The sequence below is a fragment of the Oncorhynchus masou genome, chromosome 29 (genome assembly GCF_036934945.1).
Source record: "Oncorhynchus masou masou isolate Uvic2021 chromosome 29, UVic_Omas_1.1, whole genome shotgun sequence".
NCBI classification, from domain to species: Eukaryota; Metazoa; Chordata; class Actinopteri; order Salmoniformes; family Salmonidae; genus Oncorhynchus; species Oncorhynchus masou.
Genome location: NC_088240.1, coordinates 48,658,296 through 48,681,442, shown reverse-complemented (window position 1 = coordinate 48,681,442; position 23,147 = coordinate 48,658,296). Strand labels below are relative to the sequence as shown.

The window sequence follows — 23,147 nt, the reverse complement described above, 5'->3', positions numbered from 1 at the left end:
GAGGTCTTGAGGTGAGCTACACTGCTGTGTTCAGTCCGACATTTTGAAACATGAGCAATGGACATTAGACCAGTGGAAATCTGATGAGTCCAAATGTAAGATTTTTGGTTCCAACCGCCGTGTCTTTGTGAGATGCAGAGTAGGTGAACGGATGATCTCTGCATGTGTGGTTCCCACCAATGAAGCATGCAGGAGGAGGTGTGATGGGGTGGGGGTGCTTTGCTGGTGACACTGTTGGTGATTTATTTAGAATTCAAGGCACACTTAACCAGCATGGCTACCACAGCATTCTGCAGCGATATGCCATCCCATCTGTTTTGCGCTTAGTGGGACTATCATTTGTTTTTCAACAGGACAATGACCTAAAACAAACCTTCAGGCTCTGTAAGGGTTATTTGACCAAGGAGAGTGATGGAGTGCTGCATCACCTGACCTCTACCCAATTGAGATGGTTTGGGATGAGTTGGACCGCAGAGTGAAGAAAAAGCAGCCAACAAGTGCTCAGTGTATGTGGGAACTCCTTCGAGACATTTCAGGTGACTACCTCATGAAGCTGGTTGAGAGAATGCCAACAGTGTGCAAAGCTGTCATCAAGGCAAAGGTGGCTACTTTGAAGAATCTCAAATATAAAATATATTTTGATTTGTTATTAAACACTTTTTTGGTTATTACATTATTCCATGTGTTATTCCATAGTTTTGATGTCTTCACTACTTTTCTACAATGTAGAAAGTTATTTTTTTTTAAGAAGAAGAAAAACCCTTGAATGTCCAAACCTTTGACTGGTACTGTATGTAAAAGAAAATAGTATTGAATGTCCAAGAGGCTAATACACCCTTAGGGGCAGTAAAAACCGAGTTAATACCAGGCTGAGTGCTGGTTCTCTCTAGGGGCAATGTTTCTCTCTGTACCCCCAATCTCAGGTATCCAAGTGGGGGGGAACGATATGGGGGGCTAGCTTGGCTAAATTTAGGATCTGGAGGATCACATTTTGACATTGGATTAAGTGGAATGATGAGAGCAATCTTGGGAATGGAGCTTTTTTTAGATTGTGTTTTCTCCCCCGCTTGGCATTCTCCCCTTGATTAGTCCTTGTGTGTGTTTACGTGTATGTTTTCTCCCCTCGATTAGTCCTTGTGTGTGTGTGACTGTGTGTTTACGTGTATGTTTTCTCCCCCGCTTGGCATTCTCGCCTTGATTAGTCCTTGTGTGTGTGTGTCTGTGTGTTTACGTGTATGTTTTCTTGTAAACCTTGAGTTGCGTGTTGAGGGTGAGGAGGCATGTGGATGTTTTGCAAGCACAAACTGGAATGTCTACCAATATAGACCCTGGGCCATGTCTCCTGTCTTCCTGGAGCTGTTGTTGGCCAAACAAACATACACGCATATGGGCACACGCGCGCGCGCACACACACACGTTAAGAATGCCACATCAGCTGTTGTGTTCCTGGTGTGTGTCCAAGTCTCCACTCCCTCAAACCCAGTCTGACAGGTGTGCTGCTCCATGTCTGTGTGTTCTCATACACCAGTCATTATCTCATACATCAGCAGCAATATCACTCCTGTTATCATTGGGTTGGTATGTTGTTCTGACTTGATGTTCTGGCCCAGGTATTCCCAAACTGTTATTATGCGCAATGATGTTGGGGGTATGCCAAAAAATAATATACAGTGCCTTGCGAAAGTATTCGGCCCCCTTGAACTTTGAGATCTTTTGCCACATTTCAGGCTTCAGACATAAAGATATAAAACAGTATTTTTTTGTGAAGAATCAACAACAAGTGGGACACGATCTAGAAGTGGAACGACATTTATTGGATATTTCAAACTTTTTTAACAAATCAAAAACTGAAAAATTGGGCGTGCAAAATTATTCAGCCCCCTTAATAAGTTAATACTTTGTAGCGACACCTTTTGCTGCGATTACAGCTGTAAGTCACTTGGGGTATGTCTCTATCAGTTTTGCACATCGAGAGACAGAATTTTTTCCCATTCATCCTTGCAAAACAGCTCGAGCGCAGTGAGGTTGGATGGAGAGCATTTGTGAACAGCAGTTTTCAGTTATTTCCACAGATTCTCGATTGGATTCAGGTCTGGACTTTGACTTGGCCATTCTAACACCTGGATATGTTTATTTTTTAACCATTCCATTGTAGATTTTGCTTTATGTTTTGGATCATTGTCTTGTTGGAAGACAAATCTCCGTCCCAGTCTCAGGTCTTTTGCAGACTCCATCAGGTTTTCTTCCAGAATGGTCCTGTATTTGGCTCCATCCATCTTCCCATCAATTTTAACCATCTTCCCTGTCCCTGCTGAAGAAAAGCAGGCCCAAACCATGATGCTGCCACCACCATGTTTGTCAGTGGGGATGGTGTGTTGTGGTTGATGAGCTGTGTTGCTTTTACGCCAAACATAACGTTTTGCATTGTTGCCAAAAAGTTCAATTTTGATTTCATCTGACCAGAGCACCTTCTTCCACATGTTTGGTGTGTCTCACAGGTGGCTTGTGGCAAACTTTAAACTACACTTTTTATGGATATCTTTAAGAAATGGCTTTCTTCTTGCCACTCTTCCATAAATGCCAGATTTGTGCAATATACGACTGATTGTTGTCCTATGGACAGAGTCTCCCACCTCAGCTGTAGATCTCTGCAGTTCAACCAGAGTGATCATGGGCCTCTTGGCTGCATCTCTGATCAGTCTTCTCCTTGTATGAGCTGAAAGTTTAGAGGGACGGCCAGATCTTGGTAGATTTGCAGTGGTCTGATACTCCTTCCATTTCAATATTATCTCTTGCACAGTGCTCCTTGGGATGTTTAAGGCTTGGGGAATCTTTTTGTATCCAAATCCGGCTTTAAACTTCTTCACAACAGTATCTCGGACCTGCCTGGTGTGTTCCTTGTTCTTCATGATGCTCTCTGCGCTTTTAACGGACCTCTGAGACTATCACAGTGCAGGTGCATTTATACGGAGACTTGATTACACACAGGTGGATTGTATTTATCATCATTAGTCATTTAGGTCAACATTGGATCATTCAGAGATCCTCACTGAACTTCTGGAGAGAGTTTGCTGCACTGAAAGTAAAGGGGCTGAATAATTTTGCACGCCCAATTTACCAGTTTTTAATTTGTTAAAAAAGTTTGAAATATCCACTTCATGATTGTGTCCCACTTGTTGTTGATTCTTCACAAAAAAATACAGTTTTATATCTTTATGTTTGAAGCCTGAAATGTGGCAAAAGGTCGCAAAGTTCAAGGGGGCCGAATACTTTCGCAAGACACTGTATATTTCTTTCACATTTTCAAACAGTCCATTTAGATTTTCCAACGGGATAAACATTTGACTTTTTTTCATGCCTGAGTAGCCTCGTTTCATTGCCAAAAATAAAATGTAACCATCTTGTGTTCAGCGAAATAACAACACAATGTCAAATACAGGTAGCCTAATCAAATAATTAACATCCAATTACATTAACCGTTACTCTCTCGTGGGAATTCCACTAACGGTCACATGTAACCTAGCTGCTGCTCATTCCGTTTGCTCTAAAATGGATAAATGGTAACAAAATAAAAATAAGGTCCGCATCCATAGAGACACATACCAGCTCTACACCTGCACCTGTCGACGACACAAGTTGTTCTGCTTCCACGAGCACATCCAATGCTAGCATCAGTAATTCTAAATGAATTGTTTTCCCATCTAGCATGGACAGTGACCGTTGTGAATCTGTTGCAGCCAAAGAGCTCCTGCCCGCTTACCCGGGAAAGCACCTAACAGACCGGAACGTTGGACCATCGAAGAGGCGCTAATATGATGAGAACTTCATTGATTTGGGGTTCACTTATATTGGGAGTAGTGCCTTGCCTCAGCCACAGTGTGTTATATGTGCAAAAGTACTAGCTCACAACTTGATGAAACCACTCTTGCGAAGACATTTAGAAACATAACATGACAATTTGAAAAATAATCCAAGGGAGTTTTTGGAGCGAGACGACTTTAGATTAGTAAAACATGTATAAAAGCAACAGATACCATTAATAAGAAGCCTTATATGGTGAGCTACCAAGTGGCTAGGACCGGCAAGCCCCATACTATTGTGGAGGACTTAATTCTTCCTGATGCTGCGGATATGGCTGGGACAATGCTGGGGAAAAGGCCAAAAACACTGTTTCACAACGTATCAGTGACATGGCAGGAGATGTTTTGAAACAATTACTGCTTTGCATACAAGCCAGTGAATTTTATGCGTTACAGCTGGGTGAGTCAACAGACGTGGCGGGCCTGGCACAGCTCCTGGTATATGTCCATTACTTTTATGGGGGGTCAATTAAGGAAGACATCCTCTTCTGCAAACCACTGGAAGCCAGGACAACAGGAGAGGATATTTTTAAAGTACAGGACAGCTTTGTGACATCAAATGGACTTTGGTGGTCAAGATGTGTTGGTATCTGTACTGATGGCGCAAAAGCCATGACAGGTGGAGTGGTAACAAGCGTGCAAGCAGTTGCTCCCGACACCACTTGGTTACACTGCAGCATTCACTGCGAGACTCTTGCTGCCAAAGGAATGCCTGACAGCTTGAAAGACATTTTGGACACTATAGTGAAAATAGTTAACTTTGTTACACAAGAGTTCAGGGGCCTTGCTTTATTTTCTGCACTATGCAATGATATGGGCAGCGACTATGTAACACTTTTACAACATACAGAAGTGCGCTGGTTATCAAGGGGCAAAGTATTGACACGTTCTTTGACAAGCTTAAAGTTTTCTACACTGACCATAAATTTCACTTGTCTGACTGCTTGCATGATAACTTTGTTTTCACCACAAACGACATCACACAAGCAACTTTCAATAATGGCAGATTCAGACTAAAATCTGTGGCCAATGACAGAGCAGCATAATAATTTTGTTTGAGGCTTCAGGCTAGTATTGAGGGGTTGAGATGACATTACATTTACATTTACATTTAAGTCATTTGGCAGACGCTCTTATCCAGAGCGACTTACAAATTGGTGAATTCACCTTATGACATCCAGTGGAACAGCCACTTTACAATAGTGATTCTAAATCATTTAAGGGGGGGGGTGAGAAGGATTACTTTATCCTATCCTAGGTATTCCTTAAAGAGGTGGGGTTTCAGGTGTCTCCGGAAGGTGGTGATTGACTCCGCTGTCCTGGCGTCGTGAGGGAGTTTGTTCCACCATTGGGGGGCCAGAGCAGCGAACAGTTTTGACTGGGCTGAGCGGGAACTGTACTTCCTCAGTGGTAGGGAGGCGAGCAGGCCAGAGGTGGATGAACGCAGTGCCCTTGTTTGGGTGTAGGGCCTGATCAGAGCCTGGAGGTACTGCGGTGCCGTTCCCCTCACAGCTCCGTAGGCAAGCACCATGGTCTTGTAGCGGATGCGAGCTTCAACTGGAAGCCAGTGGAGAGAGCGGAGGAGCGGGGTGACGTGAGAGAACTTGGGAAGGTTGAACACCAGACGGGCTGCGGCGTTCTGGATGAGTTGTAGGGGTTTAATGGCACAGGCAGGGAGCCCAGCCAACAGCGAGTTGCAGTAATCCAGACGGGAGATGACAAGTGCCTGGATTAGGACCTGCGCCGCTTCCTGTGTGGGCAGGGTCGTACTCTGCGGATGTTGTAGAGCATGAACCTACAGGAACGGGCCACCGCCTTGATGTTAGTTGAGAACGACAGGGTGTTGTCCAGGATCACGCCAAGGTTCTTAGCGCTCTGAGAGGAGGACACAATGGAGTTGTCAACCGTGATGGCGAGATCATGGAACGGGCAATCCTTCCCCGGGAGGAAGAGCAGCTCCGTCTTGCCGAGGTTCAGCTTGAGGTGGTGATCCGTCATCCACACTGATATGTCTGCCAGACATGCAGAGATGCGATTCGCCACCTGGTCATCAGAAGGGAAAGGAGAAGATTAATTGTGTGTCGTCTGCATAGCAATGATAGGAGAGACCATGTGAGGTTATGACAGAGCCAAGTGACTTGGTGTACAGAGAGAATAGGAGAGGGCCTAGAACAGAGCCCTGGGGGACACCAGTGGTGAGAGCGCGTGGCGAGGAGACAGATTCTCGCCACGCCACCTGGTAGGAGCGACCTGTCAGGTTTGACGCAATCCAGCGTGGGCCGCGCCGGGAGATGCCCAACTCGGAGAGGGTGGAGAGGAGGATCTGATGGTTCACAGTATCGAAGGCAGCCGATAGGTCTAGAAGGATGAGAGCAGAGGAGAGAGAGTTAGCTTTAGCAGTGCGGAGCGCCTCCGTGATACAGAGAAGAGCAGTCTCAGTTGAATGACTAGTCTTGAAACCTGACTGATTTGGATCAAGAAGGTCATTCTGAGAGAGATAGCGGGAGAGCTGGCCAAGGACGGCACGTTCAAGAGTTTTGGAGAGAAAAGAAAGAAGGGATACTGGTCTGTAGTTGTTGACATCGGAGGGATCGAGTGTAGGTTTTTTCAGAAGGGGTGCAACTCTCGCTCTCTTGAAGACGGAAGGGACGTAGCCAGCGGTCAGGGATGAGTTGATGAGCGAGGTGAGGTAAGGGAGAAGGTCTCCGGAAATGGTCTGGAGAAGAGAGGAGGGGATAGGGTCAAGCGGGCAGGTTGTTGGGCGGCCGGCCGTCACAAGAAGCGAGATTTCATCTGGAGAGAGAGGGAGAAAGAGGTCAGAGCACAGGGTAGGGCAGTGTGAGCAGAACCAGCGGTGTCGTTTGACTTAGCAAATGAGGATCGGATGTCGTGACCTTCTTTTCAAAATGGTTGACGAAGTCATCTGCAGAGAGGGAGGAGGGGGGAGGGGAGGAGGATTCAGGAGGGAGGAGAAGGTGGCAAAGAGCTTCCTAGGGTTAGAGGCAGATGCTTGGAATTTAGAGTGGTAGAAAGTGGCTTTAGCAGCAGAGACAGAGGAGGAAAATGTAGAGAGGAGGGAGTGAAAGGATGCCAGGTCCGCAGGGAGGGAGTTTTCCTCCATTTCCGCTCGGCTGCCCGGAGCCCTGTTCTGTGAGCTCGCAATGAGTCGCCGAGCCACGGAGCGGGAGGGGAGGACCGAGCCGGCCTGGAGGATAGGGGACATAGAGAGTCAAAGGATGCAGAAAGGGAAGAGAGGAGGTTGAGGAGGCAGAATCAGGAGATAGGTTGGAGAAGGTTTGAGCAGAGGGAAGAGATGATAGGATGGAAGAGGAGAGAGTAGCGGGGGAGAGAGAGCGAAGGTTGGGACGGCGCGATACCATCCGAGTAGGGGCAGTGTGGGAAGTGTTGGATGAGAGCGAGAGGGAAAAGGATACAAGGTAGTGGTCGGAGACTTGGAGAGGAGTTGCAATGAGGTTAGTGGAAGAACAGCATCTAGTAAAGATGAGGTCGAGCGTATTGCCTGCCTTGTGAGTAGGGGGAAGGTGAGAGGGTGAGGTCAAAAGAGGAGAGGAGTGGAAAGAAGGAGGCAGAGAGGAATGAGTCAAAGGTAGACGTGAGGAGGTTAAAGTCGCCCAGGACTGTGAGAGGTGAGCCGTCCTCAGGAAAGGAGCTTATCAAGGCATCAAGCTCATTGATGAACTCTCCGAGGGAACCTGGAGGGCGATAAATGATAAGGATGTTAAGCTTGAAAGGGCTGGTAACTGTGACAGCATGGAATTCAAAGGAGGCGATAGACAGATGGGTAAGGGGAGAAAGAGAGAATGACCACTTGGGAGAGATGAGGATCCCGGTGCCACCACCCCGCTGACCAGAAGCTCTCGGGTTGTGCGAGAACACGTGGGCGGACGAAGAGAGAGCAGTAGGAGTAGCAGTGTTATCTGTGGTGATCCATGTTTCCGTCGGTGCCAAGAAGTCGAGGGACTGGAGGGAGGCATAGGCTGAGATGAACTCTGCCTTGTTGGCCGCAGATCGGCAGTTCCAGAGGCTACCGGAGACCTGGAACTCCACGTGGGTCGTGCGCGCTGGGACCACCAGATTAGGGTGGCGCGGCCACGCGGTGTGGAGCGTTTGTATGGTCTGTGCAGAGAGGAGAGAACAGGGATAGATAGACACATAGTTGACAGGCTACAGAAGAGGCTACGCTAATGCAAAGGAGATTGGAATGACAAGTGGACTACACGTCTCGAATGTTCAGAAAGTTAAGCTTACGTAGAAAGAATCTTATTGACTAAAATGATTGAAATGATACAGTACTGCTGGAGTAGGCTAGCTGGCAGTGGCTGCGTTGTTGACTTTGTAGGCTAGCTGGCAGTGGCTGCGTTGTTGACACTACACTAATCAAGTCGTTCCGTCGAGTGTAATAGTTTCTACAGTGCTGCTATTCGGGGCTAGCTGGCTAGCTAGCAGTGTTGATTACGTTACGTTACGTTAAAAGAACGACAATAGCTGGCTAGCTAACCTAGAAAATCGCTCTAGACTACACAATTGTCTTAGATACAAAGACGGCTATGTAGCTAGCTAGCTACGATCAAACAAATCAAACCGTTGTACTGTAATGAAGTGAAATGAAAATGTGATACTACCTGTGGAGCGAAGCGGAATGTTGACCGGGTTGTTGAAGTTCTATTCGGTAGACGTTGGCTAGCTGTTGGCTAGCTAGCTAGCAGTATCTCATACGTTAAGGACGACAAATAGCTGGCTAGCTAACCTCGGTAAATTAAGATAATCACTCTAAGTCTACACACTCTAAACTACACAATTATCTTGGATACGAAGACAGCAAAGACAACTATGTAGCTAGCTAACACTACACTAATCGAGTCGTTCAGTTGAGTGTAATAGTTTCTACAGTGCTGGTAGACGGTGGACGTTAGCTAGCTGCTGGGCAGATAGCAGTGTAGACTACGTTAGGCGACGAAATACGATAATTACGCAATTATCTTTGATACAAAGACGGCTATGTAGCTAGCTAAGAAGAAATTGCTAAGATTAGACCAATCAAACCGTTGTACTATAATGAAATGTAATGAAAATGTAATGAAAAGTTATACTACCTGCGGACCGAAGTGTAGATGCGACCGCTCGCTCCAACCCGGAACCGGAAGAACAGACCTAAGTAGTTTATTGTCTCAGATCACAGTTGACTCCAAAGTAGGCTCTGCTGTCATGACAACCATAAAAGGAACTATATGGTAAGACCTTCGAACCCTAGCTCATTGTTGTAGTATTGGCTTGACACAATTGTCTGCCAGTGCAGTAATATAATGTATCTTGGTATTTTAACTTATTTCAATGCAAGATTAAAAATCTAGATAAGATTGTAATTCTTGGGCCTTCCAATTGGCACTGCATCGCAGCGTTGCGGTGTCATTACGGCCTGGGATTCAATGGGACCCCCGGCCCCGGCCTGAGCACCTGTAGGCTGATATCGGTTGTCAGTTGAACAGTGTTTCCTCCGACACATTGATGCAGCTGGCTTCTGGGATACGTGAGTGGGTGTTAAGAAGCGTGGCTTGGCTAGTCAGGTTTTGGAGGACTCAACCTTCTCCTTTCCTGAACCTGTTGGGGAGTTGCAGAAATGAGACAAGATGGTAATCATGAAATCGGGGAGGAAAAATAGGTTTAAAAAATATTTTAATTATTTGCAGTGTGCCCTTAGCCATGTTCCAGATTTTTCAAGAGTTCTTATCTACAGAGTTCAAGAGTTATTAGTGGTTAGGTCACATGGACAGGAAAAACCTACTAGCCTTACCAATGATGTTCACGTGGTCAGGTAAAACATCCCTAGCAATGATGTAGCATTGTTCAGTTCTAGAGTTTTTATTTAGAGAGTTCAGGTCACTTGGTTAGGAAAAACTGTCTCTCACAACAATGTAATGTAACGTTGAATGCAGAAAAATGCACTACAGTCTCTGATTTGTTGTGAAAAAAAGCTCTGGAATGTATTGAGTCAGGCTTTACCAGCTGACCCTGGAAATCAGCTGATTAGGTCATAGTATGTGAACCTACACCTTCAGAATACGTCATATTACTTCCCAAATCTACAGACTAAAGGGGCTTATAGGATGGATACGACTGTACCAACAGCATTGTTCTAGTAATTTACAGTCATGAACCTACTGTACAGTAGTGTCACACCCTGACCATAGTTTATTTGTATGTTTCTATGTTTTGGTTGGTCAGGGTGTGATCTGAGTGGGCATTCTATGTTGGATGTCTTGTTTGTCTATTTCTATGTCTGGCCTGATATGGTTCTCAATCAGAGGCAGGTGTTAGTCATTGTCTCTGATTGGGAACCATATTTAGGTAGCCTGGGTTTCACTGTGTGTTTGTGGGTGATTGTTCCTGTCTCTGTGTTTTGCACCAGATAGGGCTGTTTTTGGTTTTCGTACGTTTGTTATTTTGATCGTGTATAGTTTCCTTATCAAATAAAATGAATCACAACTAAGCTGCATTTTGGTCCGCTCCTCCTTCTCACAACGAAATCCGTGACAGAATCACAAACCCCAACAGGACCAAGCGGCGTGGTAACGGGAAACAGCAAAGGCAGCAGCAGGAGCAGCGAAAAAAAGGAGGAATGGACATGGGAGGAGGAATTATTCGGAGAAGGACCCTGGGATCAGCCTGGAGAATATCGCCGCCCCAAAGAAGAACCTAGAGGCGGCGAGAGCTGAGAGGCGCTGGTATGAGGAGGCAGCGCGGCGACGCGGATGGAAGCCTGAGAGTCAGCCCCAAAAATGTATTGGGGGGGAGGCTGCGCCAACTTCCTGTGGTTACCGGGGGCTAGAGAGACTGGGCAGGCACCGTGTTATGCTGTGGTGTGCACGGTGTCTCCAGTGCGGGTGCATAGCCCGGTGCGTTCTATTCCAGCTCCACGTATCGGCCGGGCTAGATTGAGCGTCGAGCCAAATGCCATGAAGCCGGCTCTACGCATCTGGTCCCCAGTGCGTCTCCTTGGGCCGGCTTACATGGCACCAGCCTTACGCGCGGTGTCCCCGTTTCGCCTGCATAGCCCAGTGCGGGCTATTCCACCTTGCCGCACTGGCAGAGCGACCGGGAGTATTCAAACAGGTAAGGTTGCGCAGGCTCGTTGTTCAAGAGCTCCAGTGCGCCTGCACGGTCCGGTCTACCCAGTACCACCTCCACACCCCAGCCCTCCGGTGGCAGCTCCCCGCACCAGGCTTCCTGTGCGTGTCCTCGGCACAGTACCACCAGTGCCAGCACCACGCATCAGGCCTACAGTGCGCCTCGCCTCTCCGGTGCTGCCGGAGCGTTCCTCCTCTCCTGCGCTGCCAGAGTCTCCCGCCTGTTCAGCGCTGCCAGAGCCTACCGCATCTACAGCATTACCAGAGTCTCCTGCCCGTTTGGAGCAGCCAGAGCTATCAGTCTGCATGGAGCAGCCAGAGCTGCCAGTCTGCATGGAGCAGCCGGAGCTGCCAGTCTGCAAGGAGGTGCCAGTTTGCAAGGAGCTGCCAGTCTGCAAGGAGCTGCCAGTCAGCATGGAGCAGCCAGAGCCGTCAGTCTGCCAGGATCCGCCAGTCAGCCAGACTCTTCCAGATCTGCCAGTCAGCCAGACTCTTCCAGATCTGCCAGTCAGCCAGACTCTTCCAGATCTGCCAGTCAACCAGACTCTTCCAGATCTGCCAGTCAGCCAGACTCTTCCAGATCCGCCAGTCAGCCAGACTCTTCCAGATCCGCCAGTCAACCAGACTCTTCCAGATCTGCCAGTCAGCCAGACTCTTCCAGATCCGCCAGTCAGCCAGACTCTTCCAGATCCGCCAGTCAGCCAGACTCTTCCAGATCCGCCAGTCAGCCAGACTCTTCCAGATCCGCCAGTCAGCCAGACTCTTCCAGATCCGCCAGTCAGCCAGACTCTTCCAGATCCGCCAGTCAGCCAGACTCTTCCAGATCCGCCAGTCAGCCAGACTCTTCCAGATCCGCCATTCAGCCAGACTCTTCCAGATCCGCCAGACTCTTCCAGATCCGCCAGACTCTTCCAGATCCGCCAGACTCTTCCAGATCCACCAGTCAGCCAGACTCTTCCAGATCCGCCAGTCAGCCAGACTCTTCCAGATCCGCCAGTCAGCCAGACTCTTTCAGATCCGCCAGTCAGCCAGACTCTTTCAGATCCGCCAGTCAGCCAGACTCTTCCAGATCCGCCGGTCAGCCAGGATCTGCCACAGCCTTCCTCCTCTCCGCTGCTGCCGGAGTCTCCCGCCTGTCCGGCGCTGCTGCCGGAGTCTCCCGCCTGTCCGGCGCTGCTGCCGGAGTCTCCCGCCTGTCCGGCGCTGCTGCCGGAGTCTCCCGCCTGTCCGGCGCTGCTGCCGGGGCCTCCGCCTGTCTGGCGCTGCTGCCGGAGTCTCACGCCTGTCTGGCGCTGCTGCTCGCCTGTCTGGCGCTGCTGTCTCACGCCTGTCCGGCGCTGCTGCCGGAGTCTGAGGAGCCCCTCTGTCCCGAGCTGCCCCTCTGTCCCGAGCTGCCCCTCTGTCCCGAGCTGCCCCTCTGTCCCGAGCTGCCCCTCTGTCCCGTGTTATTTAGTAGGGTTGCCGCGGCTAGGAGGTCACAGAAGTGGACAAGGTGGGGGAGGACTACGGTGAAGTGGGGGCCACGTCCAGCACCGGAGCCGCCACCGCGGACAGATAGGTTCCGGTTTTGCGGCCAGAGTCCGCACCTTGGGGGGGGGGGCGGTACTGTCACACCCTGACCATAGTTTATTTGTATGTTTCTATTTTTTGGTTGGTCAGGGTGTGATCTGAGTGGGCATTCTATGTTGGATGTCTTGTTTGTCTATTTCTATGCTGGCCTGATGTGGTTCTCAGAGGCAGGTGTTAGTCATTGTCTCTGATTGGGAACCATATTTAGGCAGTCTGGGTTTCACTGTGTTTGTGGGTGATTGTTCCTGTCTCTGTGTTTTGCACCAGATAGGGCTGTTTTCGGTTTTCGTACGTTTGATATTTTGTTAGTTTAATCGTGTATAGTTTCCTTATTAAATAAAATGAATCACAACTACGCTGCATTTTGGTCCGCTCCTCCTTCTCACAACGAAATCCGTGACGAGTAGGATGTTAGAAATGTGCATGCTTACACAGCTCATTTTACAGTGTTGGTAGAATCATTAGTCAGATAATTTTTACTTCCTCTCTAATGGCTGGGGTTGTAGAGGGTAGAGTAATCTGATCCTAGATCTGTGGTTACGGGCAAATTCTACCTTGCAGCTTAAATATGCAGTATTTAGCTCTGCCTTTGTCTTACTTTGAGACCTTTCTGCTTCCTTTCTGTGTCTATTTCTGGTCCAAAGTCACTCTGCTGGTGGCCTTTCGATTTAGTAAATTATTGACACGAGTTATTGACATGGGGAGATTACTTCACAGCCCAAAAACAGAACTTTACACGGGCTTCTGAATGAGGTAGAGTACAATAATCTTCAACTCCTGAGGAATTTAACTGACCATCACCAGACAATTAGCTAGAGGAGTGGCAATGTGGCACGATAGCATTTGATTATGCAACACTGCAACTGTTGATCGAGCAAACTGTCTGATTTACAGGGTGGAGTTCCTTTTTGTCAGATTGACGGCTGGATATGAAAGTTTACTTTACCTAAACATAAAATCAACCTGAATAGGAATGCTACACAAATATGTGATCAACATTTATCTATTCATTAGAAATGTTCATGACCGTATTAAAACCCATTGAAATGCAGCATCTCATATTCAAGGATTTAAAACTTAGTTTTTATGAAATTTCAGCTTACCCTTGGTAGGCGTAAAGAAACAACATTTGTTTGTTTTACCTTCACAGACAAGTCTGTAACTGTCACTTTTCCTCAGTAAAGCAGAAAAAAAGAGCTCTCTGTTTGAATTTCGGATATGTCTGTGACACAACAGTTGCACTGTATTGAATTGCTTTCATCACTTACTGTACTGCTCAAACTATCCATCCTCTGCGCAGCCATGTTTGAACTGTGAAGAGATTGTGAAACGGAACGAGGAGCGATAATGGTGAACGGCCAATAAAGTCCTCTCCCCTCCATGGTTACGGCCCTGGCTGTAAATGGCGACGGGGCAACACAGCTCAAAGGCTATATTTGTGCTCCCTGGCTGGAGAGAGAAATGCCAGCCCAACTGTTTGCCCACCCACTTGTTCTTTCACTTGACAACAGTGGCTATAGTGTCTCATAAGCGTGACACAATCCCTCTCTCAATATTTGTGTGTGTGTGTGTGATGCCTCCAATAAAACAATATTTGATATCTGAGCTCAGCTGAGACTGATCCTAGACATTTTTTCCTCGAGAGCTTTTTTCATTTTTTATAACCCACCTTTCATTTTTCATGACACCTGATTTATGCTTAGTGACAAGGTGTTATGTGTACGTATATATGTGAGGTATTTATTGATGCTGAACGCAGAGTAAGAACATTCCATGCCCTGGCTGAATCAATCAATCACGCAGAAGAACTGATGAGCTTAATTTTCCCAGGTGACTGTGCTTTGGTATTTTTATTTTTGGACGGTGTACTATCGGTACAACGTGGTGTGGTGTTTAGGTATGTGTGTTCAGTGTGTGTCGTTTTTAGTGTTGAGGCATCACTCATCAGGAGTCGCAGACCTACCCATCCATTGTGTGTGATGGCCTTGTCTCGCCCAGCAGGGCTTGGCATGGGTGGGGTGGACCAATGGGTCATTGAGTGGTGTTCCATTGTGTACAGGTAGTTAGTTTGGCATGGAGCAATAGCAGGTGCAAGATCCTTTTCTTGTTGAGTGTGTGTGTGTGATTAGCATGCGCGTGTGTGATTAGTGTGTTGGTATTTTGTTATTAGCGTGTGTCACGCCCTGGTCTTAGTATTTTGTGTTTTCTTTATTTATTTGGTCAGGCCAGGGTGGGACATGGGTTTTGGTATGTGGTGTGTTTTGTCTTGGGGTTTTTTCGTAGGTATTGGGATTGTGGCTTAGTGGGGTTTTCTGGCATAGTCTATGGCTGTCTGAAGTGGTTCTCAATCAGAGGCAGGTGTTTATAGTTGTCTCTGATTGGGAACCATATTTAGGCAGCCATATTCTTTGAGTGTGTCGTGGGTGATTGTCCCTGTCCCTGTGTTAGTTTGCACCAGTATAGGCTGTTTTGGTTTTCGTGTTACGTTTGTTGTTTTTTTTATTGATTTGTGTTCCTTGTTTCATTAAAACATGAATCTAAATAGCCACGCCGCATTTTGGTCCGACTCTCCTTCACCTAAAGAAAACCGTTACAGCGTGTCACGCCTTGGTCTTAGTATTTTGTGTTTTAGTTTATTAGTTAGTCAGACCAGGGTGTGACATGGGTTTATTATGTATTGTATTTTCGTATCGGGGTTTGTAGTATTTGGGATTGTAGTTGATTAGGGGTGTGTGTGTTAAATAGGTTTGGCTGCCTGAGGCGGTTCTCAATCAGAGTCAGGTGATTCTCGTTGTCTCTGATTGGGAACCGTATTTAGGTAGCCTGGTTTTCGCTTTGTATTTCGTGGGTGATTGTTCCTGTCTCTGTGTTAGTTTCACCAGTCAGGCTGTATTAGGTTTCACGTTCCGTTTGTTGTTTTGTATTTATTTGTTATTCATGTATAGTTCGTTTTGTTTGTTTCACTATTAAACATGAGTAATCTACACGCTGCATTTCGGTCCGACTCTCTGTCAACAAAAGAAGAACGCCGTTACACAGCGTGCATGTATGTGTATGTTTGTGATTAGCCTGAATGTGTATCTAAGTCTTCAGAAATCCACCTGCAATTAAAATGGATAAACAATAAACTAGTCTCCTAAAGAAACATAGTGAATAGCTAACAAAGTGGCACTGTAGTTATCCATTATCTAATTGAGCCTCTCAAAACAGTCACATACAAAACAGTAATATACAGTGCCTTGCGAAAGTATTTGGCCCCCTTGAACTTTGCAACCTTTTGCCACATTTCAGGCTTCAAACATAAAGATATAAAACTGTATTTTTTTGAAGAATCAACAACAAGTGGGACACAATCATGAAGTGGAACGACATTTATTGCATATTTCAAACTTTTTTAACAAATCAAAAACTGAAAAATTGGCTGTGCAAAATTATTCAGCCCCCTTAAGTTAATACTTTGTTGCGCCACCTTTTGCTGCGATTACAGCTGTAAGTCGCTTGGGGTATGTCTCCATCAGTTTTGCACATCCAGAGACTGAATTTTTTCCCCATTCCTCCTTGCAAAACAGCTCGAGCTCAGTGAGGTTGGATGGAGAGCATTTGTGAACAGCAGTTTTCAGTTCTTTCCACAGATTCTCGATTGGATTCAAAACCCATACAAAGCTGTGAAGCAGAGACCCTGTGATCTGACGTTATGTACAGCATGTTACTGTGCGCCACTGCATTCCAATTTAGGCACTCAGTATCCAAATCTGCCATTTTCACCCTGTAAACGAGTACGAGTATAAAGGGCTAAAGCATGTGCACTATAAACTGTATACAAAAGTATGTGGACACACCTTCAAATTAGTGGATTCGGCTATTTCAGCCACACCCGTTGCTGACAGTTGTATAAAACTGAGCACACAGCCTTGCAATCGCCATAGACAAATATTGGCAGTAGAATGGCATTAATGGAGAGCTCAGTGACTTTCAATTTGGCACCGTCATAGGATGCCACCTTTTCAACAAGTCAGTTTGTCAAATTTCTTCCCTGCTAGAGCTGCCCCGTTCAACTGTAAGTGCTGTTATTGTGAAGTGAAAACGTCTAGGAGCAACAACAGCTCAGCTGCGAAATGGTAGGCCACACAAGCTCAAAGAACGGGACTGCCAAGTGCTGAAGCGCGTAGAGCATAAAAATGGGCTGTTCTCGGTTTCAACACTCACTACTGAGTTCCAAACTGTCTCTGGAAGCAACGTCAGCACAAGAACTGTTCATCAGCAGCTTCATGATATGGGTTTCCATGGCCGAGCAGACGCACACAAGCCTTACATCACCATGTGCAATGCCAAGCGTTGCCTGGAGTGGTGTAACGCTCGTGTCCATTGGACTCTGGAGCAATGGAAATGCATTCTCTGTGATGAATCATGCTTCACAATCTGGCAGTCTGATGGACGGATCTCGGTTTGGCAGATGCCAGGAGAACGCTACCTGCTTCAATGCATAGTGTCAACTGTAAAGTTTGGTGGATGAGGAATAATGGTCTGGGGCTGTTTTTCACGGTTCGGGCTAGGCCCCTTAGTTGAAGTGAAGGGAAATCTTAATGCTACAGTATACAATGACTTTCTAGATGATTCTGTGCCTCAACTTTGTAGCAACAGTTTGGGGAAGGCCCTTTCCTGTTTAAGCATGACAATGCCCCAGTGCACAAAGCGAGGTCCATACAGAAATGGTTTGTCGAGATCGGTGTGGAAGAATTTAACTGGCCTGCACAGAGCCCTGACCTCAACCCCATCGAACATCTTTCGGATTAATTGGAACGCCGACTGTGAGCCAGGCCTAATCGCCCAACATCAGTGCCAGACCTCACGAATGCTCTTGTGGCTGAATGGAAGCAAGTCCACTCAGCAATGTTCCTACATCTAGGGGAAAGCCTTCCCAGAAGAGTGGAGGCTGTTGTAGCAGCAAAGGGGGGGGGCAAACTCCACATGAATGCCCATGATTTTGAAATGAGATGTTCGACAAGCAGGTGTCCAGATACTTTTGGTCGTGTAGTGTACTTTGTTTTATTCTCCTGCTTTGAAATGGATAGAACAATATTGTAGGTTGATATGGATATACACATATTTATAATTTATATCTAAATGCTTAAACTGCCTTAAATTAATGATCCTCTCTCTATGAATACTGCCTGGAGTGTGTTCAATAAATTTGAAACATTCTAAACCTTTATATACATAGAATCTGAGACATTCTGAACATTTCGGTAATGAGTCAGGTGGCAATGTACTCTTGTGGCACTGCGGCTGTGGTGATTTCAACCCTCATAACTCTTGTGTCACTATTCTCAGCTTATGCCCTGTCCACCTGAGCATCTTTCTTTTCTGGCCATCTATTTCCTGTGTTTCAGGTGTGCAAAATCCACTTCTCCTTTACATTTCTCTGGATTGATTGCTTTTATTTACACTTGCGACTCTTTCATATTCTTGCTTGTGTCTGTAGTTTTTTCCCGTTAACGTTACGAACAAGGAAATGTTTGTTTTGACCTATCAAACATACCCCAGTAATGGCTGAATTGAGCTCAATGGAATACTGTTGCATCTGTAAGAACGCTAAAGATTAATCTGGGATTTAAGGCATCGTCTCGACACTTATATCACAAGAAAGAGAAGAAAGATGGGTGTAATTATCTATGTAATACAGTTGAAATGTTTACAAATTACATGCGCTCAAACGAAAGCAACTTCCGAAAATGAACACTCTGATTATAGTGATATTATGTGTGATTCGCAAACAAACAATGTAAAGTATGTATAGATACTGTAGGTGTTATGTAGAGCCAACCGTGTTAATTTATAACCTGATGGTATCCTGCTATTATTAAACCTTTATTTTGACAGGGAAGCCATACTGAGACGAGGGTCTCTTTTTTAGATGATCTCTGTATAAATACATCAAACATACAGTACCAGAGGGCCTCCCGGGTGGCGCAGTGGTTAAGGGCGCTGTACTGGAGCGCCAGCTGCGCCACCAGAGACTCTGGGTCGTAACCGACCGCGACCGGGAGGTCCGTGGGGCGACACACAATTGGCCTAGCGTCGTCCGGGTTAGAGAGGACCTGACCGGTAGGGACATCCCTGTCCCATCGTGCACCAGCAACCCCTGTGGCGGGCCAGGCACATTGCGCCAGGCACAGTGTGCAAACCAAGGTTGCCATGTGCACGGTGTTTCCTCCGACACATTGGTGCGGCTGGCTTCCGAGTTGGATGTGCGCTGTGTTAAGAAGCAATTCAGCTTGGTTGGGTTGTGTATCGGAGGAAAATTGGGGAGACAAAGGGGTAAAAAAATTAAATGAAAATAAACATACAGTACAAAAGTTTGGACACACCTCCTCATTCCAGGGTTTTTCTTTACTTGTACTTATACTGTTTTCTATATTGTAGAATAATAGTGAAAATAACACATGAAATAACACATGAAATCAAAATATATTTTATATTTGAGATTCTCCAAAGTAGCCACCCTTGATGACAGCTTCGTACACATTACAATAATTCAGTGATAATTCTTCCGGTGTTCTCGACAGTGCACACCACATAAAGAGTGAAAAAGAAGTCAATATGGTCAATATCCGAGGAATAATTATAACCCTAGAGCAGTAAAAATAATTGACAATGTATATATATAATTTGTATACACTACCGTTTAAAATTTGTATTTATTTTTTATTTCACCTTTATTTAACCAGGTAGGCAAGTTGAGAACAAGTTCTCATTTACAATTGCGACCTGGCCAAGATAAAGCAAAGCAGTTCGACACATACAACGACACAGAGTTACACATGGAGTAAAACAAACATACAGTCAATAATACAGTAGAAACAAGTCTATATACGATGTGAGCAAATGAGGTGAGATAAGGGAGGTAAAGGCAAAAAAAGCCATGGTGGCAAAGTAAATACAATTTAGCAAGTAAAACACTGGAATGGTAGATTTGCAGTGGAAGAATGTGCAAAGTAGAAATAAAAATAATGGGGTGCAAAGGAGCAAAATAAATAAATAAATAAATAAAATAAAATAAATACAGTAGGGAAAGAGGTAGTTGTTTGGGCTAAATTATAGGTGGGCTATGTACAGGTGCAGTATTCTGTGAGCTGCTCTGACAGCTGGTGCTTAAAGCTAGTGAGGGAGATAAGTGTTTCCAGTTTCAGAGATTTTTGTAATTTGTTCCAGTCATTGGCAACAGAGAACTGTAAGGAGAGGCGGCCAAAGAAAGAATTGGTTTTGGGGGTGACCAGAGAGATATACCTGCCAGAGCGCTATGGTGAACAGGCGAGCTGAGATAAGGGGGGACTTCACCTAGCAGGGTCTTGTAGATGACATGGAGGCAGTGAGTTTGGCGATGAGTATGAAGCGAGGGCCAGCCAACGAGAGCGTACAGGTTGAAATGGTGGGTAGTATATGGGGCTTTGATGACAAAACAGATGGCTCTGTCATAGACTGCATCCAATTTGTTGAGTAGGGTATTGGAGGCTATTTTGTAAATGACATCGCCGAAGTCGAGGATTGGTAGGATGGTCAGTTTTACAAGGGTATGTTTGGCAGCATGAGTGAAGGATGCTTTGTTGCGAAATAGGAAGCCAATTCTAGATTTATTTTTGGATTGGAGATGTTTGATGTGGGTCTGGAAGGAGAGTTTACAGTCTAACCAGACACCTAGGTATTTGTAGTTGTCCATGTATTCTAATGTATTCTAAGTCAGAGCCGTCCAGAGTAGTGATGTTGGACAGGCGGGCAGGTGCAGGCAGCGATCGGTTGACGAGCATGCATTTAGTTTTACTTGTATTTAAGAGCCATTGGAGATCACGGAAGGAGAGTTGTATGGCATTGAAGCTTGCCTGGTTGTTAACACAGTGTCCAAAGAAGGGCCAGAACAGAATGGTGTCGTCTGCATAGAGGTGGATCAGTTACTCACCAGCAGCAAGAGCGACATCATTGATGTATACAGAGAAGAGAGTCGGTCCAAGAATCGAACCCTGTGGCACCCCCATAGAGACTGCCAGAGGTCCGGACAGGAGACCCTCCGATTTGACACACTGAACTCTATCAGATAAGTAGTTGGTGAACCAGGCGAGGCAATCTTGTGAGAAACCAAGGCTGTCGAGTCTGCCGATGAGGATGTGGTGATTGACAGAGTCGAAAGCCTTGGCGAGATCAATGAATACGGCTGCACAGTAATGTTTCTTAACGATGGCGGTTAAGATATCATTTAGGACCTTGAGTGTGGCTGAGGTGTACCCATGACCAGCTCTGAAACCAGATTGCATAGCAGAGAGGGTATGGTGAGATTCAAAATGATCGGTAATCTGTTTGTTGACTTGGCTTTCGAAGACCTTAGAAAGGCAGGGTGGGATAGATTTTGTTCTGTAGCAGTTTGGGTCAAGAGTGTCCTCCCCTTTTAAGATGGGGATGACCACAGCTTTTTTCCAATCTTTGGGAATCTCAGACGACACGAAAGAGAGGTTGAACAGGCTAGTAATAGGGGTGGCAACAATTTCGAAAGGGTCCAGATTGTCTATCCCGGCTGATTTGTAGGGTTCCAGATTTTGCAGATCTTTCAGAACATCAGCTGACTGGATTTGGGAGAAGGAGAAATGGGGAAGGCTTGGGCGAGTTGCTGTGGGGGGTGCAGTGCTGTTGACCGGGGTAGGGGTAGCCAGGTGGAAAGCATGGCCAGCCGCAGAAAAATGCTTTTTGAAATTCTCAATTATAGTGGATTTATCAGTGGTGACAGTGTTTCCTAGCTTCAGTGCAGTGATCAGCTGGGAGGAGGTGTTCTTATTCTCCATGGACTTTACAGTGTCCCAGAACTTTTTTGAGTTAGTGTTGCAGGATGCAAATTTCTGCATGAAAAATTAGAAAGGCTAGAAGATTAGAAAGGCCTGCTCGCTGAAGTGTTTTAGGGAGCATTTGACAGTGATGAGTGGAGGTCGTTTAACCGCTGGCAATGAGGCAGTGATCGCTGAGATCTTGGTTGAAGACAGCAGAGGTGTATTTAGAGGGCAAGTTGGTTAAGATGATATCTATGAGGGTGCCTGTGTTTACGGCTTTGGGGAGGTACCTGGTAGGTTCATTGATAATTTGTGTGAGATTGAGGGCATCAAGCTTAGATTGTAGGATGGCTGGGGTGTTAAGCATGTTCCAGTTTAGGTCGCTTAGCAGCACGAGCTCTGAAGATAGATTGGGGGACAATCAGTTCACATATGGTGTCCAGAGCACAGCTGGGGGCAGAGGGTGGTCTATAGGAGGCGGCAATGGTGAGAGACTTGTTTTTAGAGAGGTGTTTTTTTTAAAGTAGAAGTTCAAATTGTTTGGGTACAGACCTGGATAGTATGACAGAACTCTGCAGGCTATTTTGCAGTAGATTGCAACACCGCCCCCTTTGGCATTTCTATCTTGTCTGAAAATGTTGTAGTTAGGGATGCAAATGTCAGAATTTTTGGTGGTCTTCCTAAATCAGGACTCAGACACAGCTAGAACATCCGGGTTGGCAGAGTGTGCTAAAGCAGTGAATAGAACAAACTTAGGGAGGAGGCTTCTTATGTTAACATGCATGAAACCAATGCTATTACGGTTACAGAAGTCATCAAAAGAGAGCGCCTGGGAAATAGGAGTGGAGCTAGGCACTGCAGGGCCTGGATTCACCTCTACATCACCAGAGGAAAAGAGGAGGAGTAGGATAAGGGTACGGCTAAAAGCAATGAGAATTGGTCGTATAGAACATCTGGAACAGATAGTAAAAGGTGGTTTCTGGGGGCGATAAAATAGCTTCAAGGTATAATGTACAGACAAAGGTATGGTAGGATGTGAATACAGTGGAGGTAAACCTAGGTATTGAGTGATGATGAGAGAGATATTGTCTCTAGAAACATCATTGAAACCAGGAGATGTCATTGCATGTGTGGGTGGTGGAACTAATAGGTTGGATAAGGTATAGTGAGCAGGACTAGAGGCTCTCCAGTGAAATGAGCCAATAAACACTAACCAGAATCGCAATGGACAAGGAATATTGACATTAAGCAGAGGCATGCTTATTCAAGTGATCAAAAGGGTCCAGTGAGTAGTAAGGTTGGTGGTGGTCACAGTGATTCAGACAGCTATTCGGGCCATCGGTAGCAAGCTAGCATAGGATGGAGGTCTGTTTTTAGCCACCTCATGCGTTTCCGTCGGTAGGATTAGTGGGGTTCCGTGTGGTAGAGGGGATCAATCCAATTCGCAAAAAAATAGATATAGTTATAGAGGCCCAAGAAAAAAGAAATAATAATTGTCCGATAGATCTATTCAGATAGCAGCCGATAAGACAGCTAACGATTAGTGGACCACAGATGGGCGTTCAGGTAACATCGCGAAGGAGGAGCCAGCTGGATAACTCCCTCGGGCAGATAACATCGGTAGTCCAGTTGTGAAGGCCCGTTGGGGCTCTGCGTTGGCAGTAAACGGATCCGGTAGGTGATTGTAGCCCAGGAGTGACTGATGGAACTCTTCAGCTGGCTAGCTCCGGAATAATTGATGCTTGCTCCGGGATCGACGTATG

The 23,147-nt window shown here is 46.1% G+C and overlaps 1 protein-coding gene across 10 annotated transcripts in view; it reads left to right on the top strand.

The window, feature by feature from the left end:
• The window catches only part of LOC135519935 (LIM domain only protein 7-like), a 134,802-nt gene that overhangs the window by 33,314 nt on the left and 78,341 nt on the right, over positions 1-23,147 (top strand). Inside the window, exon 2 of one of the 10 annotated variants that reach the window (XM_064945174.1) lies at positions 354-536. The exons of the other annotated variants lie outside the window; for them this stretch is intronic. The gene's annotated coding sequence lies outside the window, so the exon portion shown is untranslated. The remainder of the gene's footprint in view (positions 1-353; positions 537-23,147) is intronic. 10 annotated transcript variants of the gene reach the window in all.